General features: G+C 35.5%; 1 protein-coding gene and 1 non-coding gene across 2 annotated transcripts in view; both read left to right on the top strand.

The window, feature by feature from the left end:
• Positions 1-15,024, top strand: part of Znf804a (zinc finger protein 804A) — a 190,913-nt gene that overhangs the window by 129,552 nt on the left and 46,337 nt on the right. The window lies entirely within an intron of this gene.
• Positions 5,982-6,054, top strand: Trnav-cac (transfer RNA valine (anticodon CAC)). Its single transcript has one exon. It is a non-coding gene; the product is annotated as a tRNA-Val (tRNA).

Below are 15,024 nucleotides of genomic sequence, written 5' to 3'. Positions count from 1 at the left end.
TGGTTGATTGCTTCCATCCTTCCGGGTCACATGAGTAGGACTTTGCAGTGCTCTGAATGCTACACAGCAGGAATGAGGCTTCCAAACTGCTACTAGCGTGGTTTCTCCATATCATGCTACTCAAATGTGTGGTATTTCAGTAATATGATGTCACCATAAAGTTTTGGGGTGTATCCAAGACAATGGTAATAAACTGATATGTTTGGAGGAGTCTCAAATTATGGAAAAAAATCAGTATGTGTGAATATATAGTAAAGGTATAAAATATACCATCCGTTCTTTACATTGTATATCTACTAGATATCATAACCTAATAAAAATTCAATTTATATTTTACATTTTAGAATAATATAAACAAGTGTTCGATATTTACTCAGAGAACCAAACTTATTCTTTAACTGACATTATTTGACTTTTGTATTTTGGTTACCTTGGGGGATTAGAATACTTAGTGCCTAGTTTATATCAGTGATGATGCTAAATATTTATTTGCCTAAAAAATCTAATAATTTATTCTTTTGTACGCTGTTTGTATAAAAGAACTGTTTTATTGTGATAATTTTATCCACAAAAATGACATACCTTAATTATATTTACACTGATTTTCACTTTCGTTTTAAAGGAATATACCATCAGGAAGAATTGTGAATTCTATATATTAGTAATACAATACAAAATTTATTTTAACAAGAAGATTTAAAACATGTACTTGTGAAATTTTATATTTTTATTTTAAACTGTTATTTTTTAAAAATCATTTTCCCAAGTTTTATTTTAATTACATTTTAAAATACTCTTATTTTTTTGCAAAAAAAAACCAATGTTATAGCCAAGAGGCACTTAATAGTTTAAATTTGAAGAATTCCATAGTAGACAGATAGAAATGTAAAAACTAAACAATAAGCTTAAAAACTCACAGCTGGATGTCATTAAATGTTTTACCATGTACAATGTAATAATGTTCTTTATATATCTCTAGTTTATATTTACATAAGCATGTTTTGGCACATGACATCATCGTAGACAGTGTTCTTTCTCTATGAGAAACAAAAAAAACTTATCACAAAAATTTTTTTTAGCTGAAATATCACTATCCTTCTAATAACTAAGAAAAGACAGTTCTAAGTGTTCTTCAAACACCAAGGCGAGTCTACTCATGTAGTAGTTTTGGTTGTGCCAGGAAGTCACTTGTAGATAATGCAATGGTACCCTTAAAGAACATGCTCACACTTAATATACATGCTATATGATTCATAGAAATATAATCAATAACTTAGTGTTAGTTTATAATATATGTTTACAGCCCTAAAGTAATTAGCAATTTCTTCATATGATTATGTGAATAATCCCTTATGTGTATTTTTATATAAACTGCATGAATATTTACTCTTTAAAAAGTCTCATAGATCGTATTTTATAAGAGAAATATATAATATAAACACCAAAAACTCTAATACCTCATCAAATATAAACATTCTGGTTTACTATAACTCTTCAATTACATGCCCAATGAGTTGAAAGACCAAAATGAATTAAGGTCTTTTATTCTCAATAAATTTATGATTGAGGGCCTATTTTAACTTAACATATAATTGTTTCTCTTTGCTGTAGATCAAGCATGCAAAAATTACTGTAACAAGACCATATCTAACCTGCCAACTAATTTGATAAAGATTTATTTAAACATAGTTATCCCCCAATTAGTCTTTGTATTTATGTGCTTGTCTTTTAAAAATTTTTAATAGTTCTCATTTGAGATGTTAAAGAACACATGATCTGAAAATTCCAATTTTTAAAAATCTTTGGAGAGATTTTTATAGTCCCTGCTATATTCGACTTTTATAACTGGTAATAATAATTGTTTAATATTAGTTATCAGTTATTAAAAATGAATTATATATCTATAACTGTATGTGATTTCCTACGTGATCATACACTCATGAAAGCACACAAGAAAGCACATAGTCTGCAGTTTTTATATTTGGCACTCTATCTGAAAGTCATAGTTGACTATCATCATTATTTCTCTATAAAATTGAAAACACTCTATTGCTTTAACATCAAGCAATTACAGTGAAATGCATCTTTGTATTTCTATGCCAAATATCACTGAAATTTTTATTAAATGCCAAATATCATTTGCACTTGTTCATAGTTCATTTTCCCACGTAACACGAGTAGATCTGACTAAAAATTTACTACTCAGTAAATTTCTCAGTGATGGGCACTGAAGTGTCACAGATTTGCAATAGAAAGTCTGTGTACATACTGTCAGATGTTTATCTCTGGGGGTATCAGAAAATGCAAGTGGCTATTTATGTTAATAATTTAAAGGAAGGATGTTGTCAAGCCCACAGATAAGGTCTGAGACATCAAAAATATAAAGAAGGAAAAGACAATTGCCCAAGCTCTCCTGTATACCAAAGAACTATTCTTCATTCCTTTATATATCTGTAGCTGCAAAGGAACCAACATTCTAAATTTTTCACAGTTAAAATAAGCCAGTTAATTAAATGTATTGGTTAACTAAAACTCTAGATAATAATGATTTATGGTCTTTTTTATTTGATCTGACAATTTTATGCTATTATAAGTTTTAATATGTATTTCTAAATACTAATATATAACAGCTTCTTTTTCTTCCTTTCTGCTTTGCCAATTATAATTAATACAACATTATTAATGAATTAATGATAATAAGCATCGATTCTTCATAGACTTTTGAGCCCCACTTAACAATAAAAAATTAGTAAAATAGTATCAGGACACTAGCTTGGTGTTTTTGTGAGGCTCCTAACAGTAGAAGCTTCTATTGGCTTACCTTGTCCAGCGTCAAGATGAGGACTCCCCCAGCCTGACATTTTTTTTTACTGTGTCTTTGTCCTGTTTGGCTGTCATCTCTTGGAGGTCTGCTCTTTTCTGGAGAGATGTGGATCTGGGGGATAGAGAAGATGTAGAGGAGCTAGGAGACGTGGAGGGAGGGAGAACTATGGTAGGGATGTTCTGCAGTAGAGAAGACTCTATTTTCAAAAAAGAAGAATATGCTTCTAGGTTTGATAGATTGATTAAATATAGAACTAACAGCATAAAAGGCTATTATTCCTTTAAAAGAGATCGAAATACTGTTACCCCTCTTCAGAAAAATTACTAGGTCTTGGATCACCTCCTTACTAACTCTGTATGTTTTAAGTCATACAGAGCCCAACAAACCCTTTAATAAAGTAGACATACATTGGAGATTACCAACAGCTTTCTAATTGGATTTAAGACCTACTGTAGAAGATGGGAACAATGTCTGGTGCTGGAAAGCTAGCTAAACTCCTATACACACAAATGTAGTCTTTACCCTTTACCGATGAAACTTTTCTTTGCAATAGATGGAGAACACTATAGAAAACCACAGCCAACGACAATGCAGAGTAGTGGAGCCCAGTCCCAACTGAAACATCTACAAAACACTCCCACACCTAAGGCACAGGAACATTGCAGGAAAGAGGGTGAGAAGAGCCAGAGGATCAAGGAGTTTGCTGTGAGTTGGTGTTTCCAGAAGCTACATACATAGAGTCTCACCACCATGACTGCCCAAATGTGAGCCACATGATATTGATACTATTGGATGAGCCAAATTGGATGGGGAAAAGCCCATGAGACTTCAATCCTAACACAAGGAAATATAGGCTACTGAGGAAAGCTGGGAATGGGAGAGTTGATCTTTCATAGAGAAGAGCACACCAATTGATTGTCCAATGCCTAATGGTCAGTTCTGAAAAATGTATACAAGTAACATTGTAGGGAGTATCTTAGTTAGGGTTTCTATTGTTATGTAGAGACACCATGGCCACAGCAACTCTTATAAGGAAAACATTTAACTGAGGTGGCTCACTTACAGTTTCAGAGTTTCTGTCCATTATCATCATGACAGGGAGCAAGCAGCATGCAGGCAGACATGATGATACAGGAATAACTGAGAACCCTGTATTTTGCAAACAACAGGAAGTCAACTAAGTCGCTGGCTGGTGTTTTAAACATAAAAAAAAACCTCAAATCACTTTCTCATTGTGACATACTTCCATCCAGCAATCCACACCCACTCCAGCAAAGCCACAACTCTTAATAGTGCCCCCACTATAAGATTATGGTAGTTAGTTACATTCAAACTTCTACATGGAGTGAGCAGGGTATATTTAGAAATATACACGTGAATGAGTTTGTGTGTGTGTGTTTACATATGCATGCATTAATTAATGAATGAAGAGCAGGAATTTGAAGGAGAATGAGGTTTTATATGGGCGACTTTGGAGGGACAAAAGGGAAGGGAAAAATATAATTAAATTTCAATCTCAAAAATAAGCCAAAAGAAAAGCACAACCAAGGCTTATAAAAAACTGTAAGTGGCGCACTCTGAAGGCATGTGCTATTTCCAGTGGTCATTTAGGACAAGGCTCTTTACTGATTGTCACGAAGAACTAAATATAGATGACTTGACTCCTCAAGCTTGGGTCTATTTCTAGGAGGAATTAATATTCATTAGCAGGTAGTGGCAGTGCCAGTCAATCATAGAAACATGCTCGTTTTTCTGACTTGAGCTCTTCAGTCGTGCATGGCCCCAGGTAAAATCTCTATGATATTGGGATAACTAGCTCTCAGGTGAAGTAAGTTAAATAGAAATTCAGAGTCATGAGGAAGATTTCAAGAATAAAAGACTTCCTTTGCACCTTATTTCCCTTGTCCAGTCATCATTCCATCTCTGATGAAGGTTCTTCAACAAATGTATATTTTTTTTTATTTTTCTTCTTATACTAGCTCTGTCTCTCACACACACTGTGAAATTGATATCTGAGGTCACTGAGATCTGAGGAAAAACAATGGCCCTGGAAAGTATTGTGTCGTGCACAGCATCTTTAAAGGTACAAAAGCCCTCACAGAATCCCAGGATACATCAACACCGTGCTCCACCTGTGAAGGCAGATAGAAAGAACAAGATAAAACAAACAAAACAAAAAGCAACATAAAACTTTTTCGATAGAAAAATACCTAAGTCGTGAAAATGTGAAATGACTATCTTCTTTAAGAGTGCTGAAGCGATTGCACTTGGATCTACTGTTGTGAGGAAATGCAGTTTCTCTTGCTCGGAAAAATATGCACAGCATTGGTGTCTGTTATTTGTAGGATTAATAATACAAAACTGAAAAATAAACCCAATAACTGATTACATGTGGAAAATGAGGCACCAGTATTTAAGTAAAGCAATCCTATCTCCTCAATAATATAGAATGATAATTGCCCAAATAAATGTTTAAATATCTTTTACTGTGAGGTGAATACTGGCATAGAACGTCTATATATGTGAATGTTAACAATAAGTAAAATAATCTAAAAAGTCCCATAATTGTTGAATTTTGCTATTTTACAATTTCCATTTTAACCAGAACATTCTTGAGTCTCAAATTATTTAGTATTATATTTTCAAATGCAGAGTAAGAGATGAGTACTGTGAAATGTATATATATGTGTATATATATATATACATATATATATGGTTAATATGAAGAAGTAATGCATTTTAATATAAAGATAATTAAGGTGGGAAAAGTGTGTTCCTCATTTCTAAATGATGAGATAAAAATACTTGAGCTAAATACAGAAAATGTGGGAGAACTTAAGTGGAAAACAGGATTATTTTCCTGTTCCAAGTTGAATTATTTGAGAATCTGAGTAACTTGTGGACAATTTTTCCAACATTGAATTTTTATCTAATTGTTTGTATATTTGTTTAGATTAGAAAAATAAAAAGCAGAAGGAACTGATGGGCTTGTCAAGGATGTGTTGAGATATCTTCCACTGTGATAATAGTAAAATTTAGTAAGAGAGTAGAATTATGTACTTTCACCTCAACATCCATTCCTCCGTTCTTCATTTCATTCAAATTTCTGCCAATTTTTTGGTATTGTTCATTTTTAAGTAAAATTTCGTTGGGTTGTGTTTCCGTAGTGTAGTGGTTATCACGCTCGCCTCACTCGCGAGAGGTCCCCGGTTCGAAACCGGGCGGGAACACTATCCAAAGGTCTTTATTTCTGGGGCTGGAGAGATGGCTCAGAGGTTAAGAGCATTGCTCGCTCTTCCAAAGGTCCTGAGTTCAATTCCCAGCAACCACATGGTGGCTCACAACCATCTGTAATGGGGTCTGGTTCCCTCTTCTGGCCGTCAGGCATACATACAGACAGAATATTGTATACATAATAAATAAATAAATATTTTAAAAAAAATTTCGTTGGTACAGCTCTCTCCGGAATTCTCAGTGATGGCGTAGGATGAACGCTGATGTTCAGTAGAGGCTTCCCTCTCTTCCTCACTGAGTTTCCTTCCTCTTTGTTCCTGTTTTGACTCCATCACTAAACTCCTGTCTGCCCTTTCCGCTAACAAACCTTCAGAATAGCCATTAAGTCTTTGACCTCTATATTGGTAAAAGACTTAGTGTTTACATTCACTTAAGCATGTTTTACAACCTGGTAATTATTAGTCAAGCCAAAAGAGGAAGGTATTGGTGGTTGTTGTGTTCGCTGCTCATTTCCTAGAAATAAAACCGTACAGGGTGCACAGACATTTCCTGAAAGAGTATGTATTGATTCAACTCTGTCCTCCATGAGGGTAGAAAATTGCTGTCTTAATCAGTGTTCTCTTGCTGTGAAGAGACATCATGACCATGGCATCTCTTACAAAGGAAAGCATTTAACTGGGGTTTGCTTAACTTTTCAAATGTTTTAGGCCATTATAACCGTGGCAGGGAGCATGGCCGCATGCAAGCAGGCATAGTATTAAAGAAGTTGTTGAAAGTTCTACATCTGGATTCAGAAGTCAGAAGAAGAGAAAGATACTGGGCCTGGCATGGGCTTTTGACACCTCAAAGCCCACCCAATTGGAGACACTTCTTCCAACCTCCAAGGGCCACACTTCCTGATCCTTTTAAAATAGAACCACTCCTTAACAACTAAGCATTCAAATATGTGAGCCTATGGGGGGCGGGGGGGGGGCATTCTCATTCAAATCTACACTCTCACTAATCGACAAAGTCTACAAATAGACCTAAAGTTTCTCTAATTTCAGTGTTGGTGATAATCTCATTCTTATCAAGAAATGGCTGTTACTTTGATGGATGATGACTGGAAGAGCAGCTGAAACGCGTTATTTAGAAATACGAGCCGCTGTGTTGCTGAAAAGCTTAGTAGCTTAAGGAATTAACCGTGGGACCAGGGAATATTGTGACTCTATATTGCTGTATTGCAAGCATCACGCTAGTGCCAGGGTTTAAATATCCATTTTCTCCTTCGCTAGGCGACGGTGCTGGACACTACAATTCTGTCTTGTCAGGAGTTGTGTTTCACATTCCCCAATACTTTCCAATGAAACCTCGCCTCGGAGCTTGCTGCTCTGCTCCATAAACACGTCATTTAGCACTAATTGTCTTCACATTACGGGAAATGAGAAAGTTGTCATGGAGAGGTCACCCAGGAGAATTTATTCAGCACGGAGCGGCGTTCCTGGCCTTTCCTCGAGCGCTGCCTGTGACAGGATGACTTGTCTGCAGTGAGGAAGCGGTAGATAGCTGAGTAGATTGTTCTGACCTATTTAAAACCCACTTCAATTCCTGGCTCCTTTTAGGAACATGAAGACTTAATTTGACATATGTAAATAAGGTCCCTTTCACCTGCATAGCTGCTCTTGCATATCCTTTGGGTTCATAAATATGCTTTTGAGCATGGCCTTTGTTTGGGTAGAATTTTACCTACAAGAAAAAATCTGGTCTATCAAGACCCTGACATTTTCAAAGTCCTGTAGCCCCTGTCCACAGCAAACTGTTGTGTTCAAGAAGAGACAGTAAGTGCACCCAACTCTGAGCTCTACCTTGGAACTCACGCATTTTAGAGCACTAAAATAATGATAGAAAGAGGGATTATCCGATCTAAATGCTGAAACTTGTAAGCATTTTAGCATGGATATTTGTGTTTTCATCAGTGTATATAATTTTTAAAATGTAATAATACTTAAATTCTTTGTGGCATGTAACAGTCAATGCCTTCCAGGGAATGGCTCACTGAGACACGATCTCATGGATGAGGAAATGGGACCCGAATGCCTGAAAAAATGTCATTTTTTTCAGGCATTTGGCTTCGGTTTCTTATTTTGTATTTGGGTCACCATGGCATGTTGGTTTATGCCCTCCTGTCAGTTTCCCATGTTCTGATTCATAGAAACACCAAATGTCTTCAATGTCTAAATGTCATTTTAAGATATATATGTACAGCGCATAAGCTGTTTTTCGATAATAAATGGATTGTGAGCAGACCCAGGAACACAGCCCTGTTCACCATCCTGTTTCACTCATTGTTGATTCTAGGTGCCTGCAGGAGCAGAGGACTCTGGAGAGACATAAGGGAAGCATAACTTTAGGCCACAACGTAGAACCGTAAGCTAGGAACATGACAATTGTTCCAAGATGGATACAGCAAGCCACAAGGAACTAAGGATGCTAATTCTCCCAGCGACCGTCTTGTATCTCTTTTAACCCTGAACTGCCCTTTAATGTGAGACACTGGCTCACACTCTACCTTGATCTGTGTATCTGGGATATAATTTAAACCTAGGGGGGGACAGCATTATCATTTGGCACTTTATTAGAGAACTTCACTTGTAAGGTAGTGGAAGAGTTTCCATTTTAAATTATGCCTGGAAATATCTCCTTACAAGGCATTTGTATTCTCAGTCACTCAATGACCAATATTTTTTTAAAAACAGTTTTCATGATTTCTTGACATTTTATCCTTAAAATTAATGAGTGACCCCTATACATTCATCAAATCTGTCAATGAAACCATACTCAAATTTCAAAAATTCCTCAAAATATTGCTATTTCCTACTCGATTTTGTTTTGACTCTCCACGTTTTTTCTCATGGCTATTTTTGTTGTTGCTGCATTTTTTTTGTTACTTTTTCCTTCGTTCTTTTGTTAGTCTCTTCCTTCCCCATTTCCCTTCCGCTTTCTCCCTTAACAGCTTGGACCCTCAGAATGATTTGATGTGCTTACTTATTTGGAATTCTGGAACAGCTCTAGGGATGGAACTCAGAGAAGGAATTGTAATTGGTGTTTGTATTAATTAAGGATCTTGGCATTTACCTTAAATATTTGTGTAATTATAAAAGTTTAGCAGAACACTGAGTAATTAAAGTTTCAGGTAAGAAAGGTCAGTGTCAACACTGAGCAATATATGCATATATTTATTGTTTTTATATTCATACTGTTCACAAATGCGCATGCACACACACACACACAATTAAAACAGCAGAGCTGGAGATATGGCCATTGCCAAGAATTTCTAAAGGAAGAATCTGCTTGGTGAGATGCGAGAATTTGCATGGAGAGATGCAAGATTCTGCATGGAGAGAGGCAAGAAACAGTGAATTAATAAAACTAAAGTCAGCCTGGGAATATTACCATTTCCAATGTAATCTCATGACACAGTTTGTTATTTTCACTTTATGACAATTGTTGATAATCCAGTGCAACACTGGATTTATTTTGTTATTTGTATAATGTATAGTCATAGTATTAAATATCTATATTCAAATTCATTTGCTTATAGTTGTGGCAATAAACTGGCTTATTTAATAGATGCCTCGAAATCTTTAAAAGCTACTCATTGTGAAGAGTCTATGATAAAACAAGTTTTAAAATATAAATTAATTGTGTAACTGGAATTAAATATGTGATCTCTTAGTTAGCTCACAATCTTTGGCTTCAAAGCAGTGAAACTTCCTTATCTATAAAATCGGGGTATTTCTTTAATACTGTACTGGCTCAGCTTTGTGGCCAGGATTAATATTGGAGGTCATTGCTTGGGTATTTTCCTAAACATTTAATCGTTGGAGACAAATTTCTTTCACTGTGAGGTGATAAGATCTGACTCTGCATTAGGAAGCTGTCAAAGGATGAGTCATCCTGGAAGTTCAAGAGCACTGGACTGAATTTCAAAAGAAAAGTGTTGGTACACAATTGAGTGCACTTCAACCCACACTTTAATATCAATATTTCATGGTGAGTCACCTTCCATCCACTCCTAAAGAGCTGAATTGGTTCTCGAAGACTCTGAGAAGATTTCTCTGCGAATAAAACATTTCATCAGATGATAGAATTCAGCTTCAGTGGGGAAATGGCTGTAATTTTTCTTACCAAATATACCTGCAAAACTAGCACAACACAATAAAATGTAAGATCTGTTTAACTATAACCTCAACTTGTAGAAGTCAGCTAGAGGAAAAAGAAACTAAAGTATAACCAGGGTGCTACAGTAAGACACAGTAACCATGTTCCTCCTAAAATACAGTGTCGGTAAGCTTTACTATATTTCATAAGTTCCTGAAAGCTTCCTTCAGAATATATACATGGCTTTAAAAACAGAGAAAGAAAAGCAAGAGTGTTTTTTTAAAGTAATAACATAAATGGTTTTTATGTCTCCTGGATGCACGTGCAGATCATGAATCTGTGTTCAATTTAATAGTGAGCCTACCTCATTTTCTTTTGAAAATTAATGTATTTGTTTCTTTTCCCTTTAACTAAGATGTATTTGTATATGTGTTCGTGTGTGTGTCTGTGTTTATTTTTAGAGTGGATACAATCTGGTCATATAATTACTGTTTCTGAATGGAACTAATTGTTAGTTCTGCTATCTTCTGGTTTCCACCCAATGTCTCTATTATATAAATGTACTTACATTATACACACACACACACACACACGGTACACATGCACACCACCTTAGTTAGGTTTGATTTTTTTTTTTTTGGTCATACTACATTTCAGGACATTGCTAAGAGCTGTCTAAAGCAAGCAAGCAGGGGCCAGCCTAGGCATAGGCCTAAGACATCAAAATCTGTACAATGACAGGTGATTCCTGGTTTAAAACACTGTTCAAGTCTCCAGTTGTTTTCATAATCACATCTGAAGGAAAGGGCATTTTTGATATATGAAGTTAGCTTCACTAGAAACTAAAAAAAAAAAATAAGAATAAGAAGAAAGGCACACACTTAGGAGATATGGGAAACACAATTTTGGGAACTGTTTTATTGTAAAATTTCCAGATCATGCCTCATATCCAAATGGAAGTCTTTTTGTGCTCTTCATGAGTTCTAATCCTCTTCTTGAATACAGTACACTTGACTGGACAGAGACTCCATTTTCTTCTCTCCGTCTCTCCAATAAGGAAAACATACGCTGGTTCAAGGACACCAAGCCCATCAAGGATTGCTGTATCCTGGTGACTCTGTATCCTGGTGACTCTGTATCCTGGTGACTCTGTATCCTGGTGACTCTGTATCCTGGTGACTCTGGTACATTCTCCCTCCCTCTCTTCTACGGTGTTCTATTCATTCCTCAAACTTGTGCTGGCTCTTTCCAATTAACGGATTAATTTCTTCTTTTCTTTTGTTCACATTATAGTAAAGTGTCCATTCCTTCTGTCCAAGAGAAACTACTGATGGTCTATCATTCATTCCTAGGTTTTTTGGACAGTAGGTGGCCCATGTTATCCAAAGAGCTTCCTCTGGGCAATTATAAACACAGCAGGATTTGCTTTGCTTAAAGGGATGTGGACTTAACTGGGCTCTTGAAGATTCAATTCTCATTTTAAGTTTTCACAGAACAAAAGGCCAGTAGGAAAACTAAAATTAGAAAAGAGTTCACTGAAATGTTGACATTTCCCTCACAAGGACTTTTTTTTGAAATGCTTGTTTTAAATGAGTACTTGAATCAGAAAAAGACAAAAAATTCAAAAAGCAAAATCAAAAGCTTCTGTGATATAATTATCACAAAAAAACACTTAATGAAGACAAGTATGTAGATTCGTTAATTTAAAACTCCTCTTTGTAGTTGTTATTCTCCGATATCATCTTTTTGAGAGGTATATATCAACAAATAAATTAATCATAACACTCAAAATTTGTGGTATATTACTATTTATGCAAAATGTCACACTCAGATTTTATACTATTCATGATTGATTGTAGTTGCTTATAACCTTAAGTAGTTAAAATGTTTAGTAATTTTTAAAATGTGTCATAAGATTGTACAGTGTGATATTTTCAGATATTGAAAATTAAAATTGTACAAGTGGTAGAGTAACTGAGTTCCGTCTGTTTTATACCATTCTGTGATTCTATGTGTCTACCTGATGCCTTCTTCTGCCACAGATTGTTGATGGGATCCATTCATATTTATTCACCATTTCCCCAAGGACACACACACTTAAAAGCCTCTTGTTTCATGCTGTCACAAACAACCCCCAACTGTATAGAACTTACGAAAGAATTCATCTGATATATTATCTCAGCAGTAGAATTCCTGAATTCTAAGGCTTTGAATTGTTATTTTAGCCAAACCTTTTGAGGCTAAGTTTCCTGTGTTGCTGCTACCTTAGGATATAAGCTCCCAACAGTCTCTAAGAAATTCATCCTTTATATTTTATAGCATTAGATTTACTCAATTTTTGTTCTTTCTGGAGGTATTGTTCTTCTGTTGCTTTATATTGCATTATATGGATTCTTTGCTGTGATTTAATTATTATCTTTTATTGCCATTTATTTGTTACTCCCAACATTAGTGGCTTACTATCGATACAGTTCTTTACATAATCAAGAACTATGGATTAGTACGTTAGAAAATAAGTTTTAAAACAACAAAACTTATTGCTGAACTAGCTATATGTGATGGTGGAATCATTGAAAGGTAGTTACTATAACCTCTGATTATATATAAATATTATCATTTGAATAGTGGACTAATATCCATGTAGCTGCATTAACAGTGACCATGGGAGTTTGCCTACAGCTCTAAATAGTCATATTATGTTGTATTTACATTTTTTCTAGTTTATAATTTGTTAGCTTGAGAACATTTTCTTTCAAAAGAAATGCTTCATTCTGAACTTATTTTGAAAATTTTATAAAAATGTCTTGGAAGCCTAAAGTGGCTTTTTCTATGGATTTTTGTTTAATGAAACAAATACCCAGTTTTCCCATCGGATGTATTTTAGCTTTCATCACCTCAGTAAATGCTGCCTGCCAGGCACCTATGAAAATTCTAAAATGTATATCATTACCAATGTAAATATGGGATATATTATAGTCAGATACTTTTAAGTCACATGAAATCATGGTTTCTATAGAAGTTTACTCACAGTTATAAATTCTTATGACTTTTGCCTGAGTGAACTGTGAATGTGATGTTTACAAAGTGGTATTTTCCCAATTCTATAATTCTCTCTTTATTTAAACTTTTGTTATGTTAAACTACTAAATACTGTTTTCATATTATATCTATTTACTTATATGTTTATATTAAAACATATCTATCGATTATTTTATCTAATTCTATATTTCAAGTATCATCGTTTTATTTAAAGCTAAATGTGTCTGTAGTTTGACCAGTGGGAGACCCATAAAACAGACTTCTATTTGTTTCTGAAATGTGCTACCATTTTGCAAATATTTTCTTACTTTATATCAAACCATGGAATTTTAAACACATTTTTGACTTTATATCTTTAGTCCTACAATCAGCCATTCATCCAAGGTGCCCTGGAGGTTGACATAGGAACACAAAGCTCCAAACAGGAAAGGGTTTTTTTTTTTTTTTGATGTTTGTTTGTTTTGCTTTGTTTTGGGTAGAATGCTATTTTTCTACTTCATTTCAGGGGAAAAATATTCTAAATATTTGCATCCATCCCTTGCAGTGCTCTTGCTGTTTCTCCTTATGGTCTTGTGGCTTCTCAAAGACTTCATTCAGATATATTCCATTTTGATCCCATTGCTAACGGTTTAAAGTTCAATGAAGTATCTGCAGTATTGTGTTATTGATTTGAGTTATCTTAGTTCTTTGGAAAATCATCTGCTAAACTGAAATGGGGATTGATGGGGTGCTCCCAGCTCTAAAGTCATCGCTGCCTTTTTTTTTTTTAACAAACAAACAAACTATATTTATTCATTCCACACACCAATCCCAGTTTCCACTCCCTCCCCTCCACTCATTCCCTCCAACTTCCTCCCCACCCCCCCATCCACTCCTCAGAGAGGGCAAGGCACATTGCTTTGGGGAAAGTACAAGACTCTCCCCCACTATAACCAGGCTGAGCAAGGATCTATTCAAAGAGAATGAGCTCCCATAAAGTCAGTACAAGCAATAGGGATAAATCTACTGCCAGTGGCCCCTCAGTCTGTCACCCACATTCAGAGGGTCTATTTTGGTCCCATGAGAGTTTCCTCCCTGTCTGGCTGGAGTTGGTGAGCTCCCATTGCCTCATGTAAACTGTTTCAGTGGGTGTCCTCATCCTGGTCTTTATCTCCCTGCTCATAGTCTCCCACCTCCCACACCTCAACTGGACCTTGGGAGCTCAGCCCTAGCAACTTAACAGCACACCTGAAAGCTCTAGAACAAAAAGAAGCAGACTCACCCAAGAGGAGCAGACAAATCAAACTGAAGGCTGAAATCAATAAAATAGAAACAAACAAACAAAAAAATACAAAGAACCAATGAAACAAAGAGCTGGTTCTTTGAGAAAATCAACAAAACAGACAAACCTTTAGCCAAACTAATCCAAAGGTAGAGAGAGTATATTCAAATTAACAAAACCAGAAACGAAAAAGGGGGACATATCAACAGACACCAAGGAAATTCAGAGAATCGTTAGGTCATACTACAAAAACCTGTAATCTACATAACTGGAAAATGTAAACGGAATTGACAATTTTCTGTATAGGTACCACTACCAAAATTAAATCAAGACCATGTGAACCATTTAATACACCTATAACCAGTATGGAAATAGAAGCAGTCATCAAAAGCCTCCCCCCTCCCCCAAAAAAAGCCTAGGGCAAGATGGTTTCAGTGCAGAATTCTACCATAATGTCAAAGAAGAGCTAATACCTATACTCTTCAAAGTGTTCCACATAATAGAACAGAAGGAACATGGCCAAACT

This window comes from Alexandromys fortis, unplaced genomic scaffold, assembly GCF_014885135.2.
Source record: "Alexandromys fortis isolate MF-2015 unplaced genomic scaffold, M_Fortis_MF-2015_v1.1 scaffold_8_1_9099942, whole genome shotgun sequence".
Classification (NCBI taxonomy): domain Eukaryota; kingdom Metazoa; phylum Chordata; class Mammalia; order Rodentia; family Cricetidae; genus Alexandromys; species Alexandromys fortis.
The sequence above is the reverse complement of the archived record's forward strand: the minus strand, read 5'-3'. Positions and strand labels throughout refer to the sequence as shown.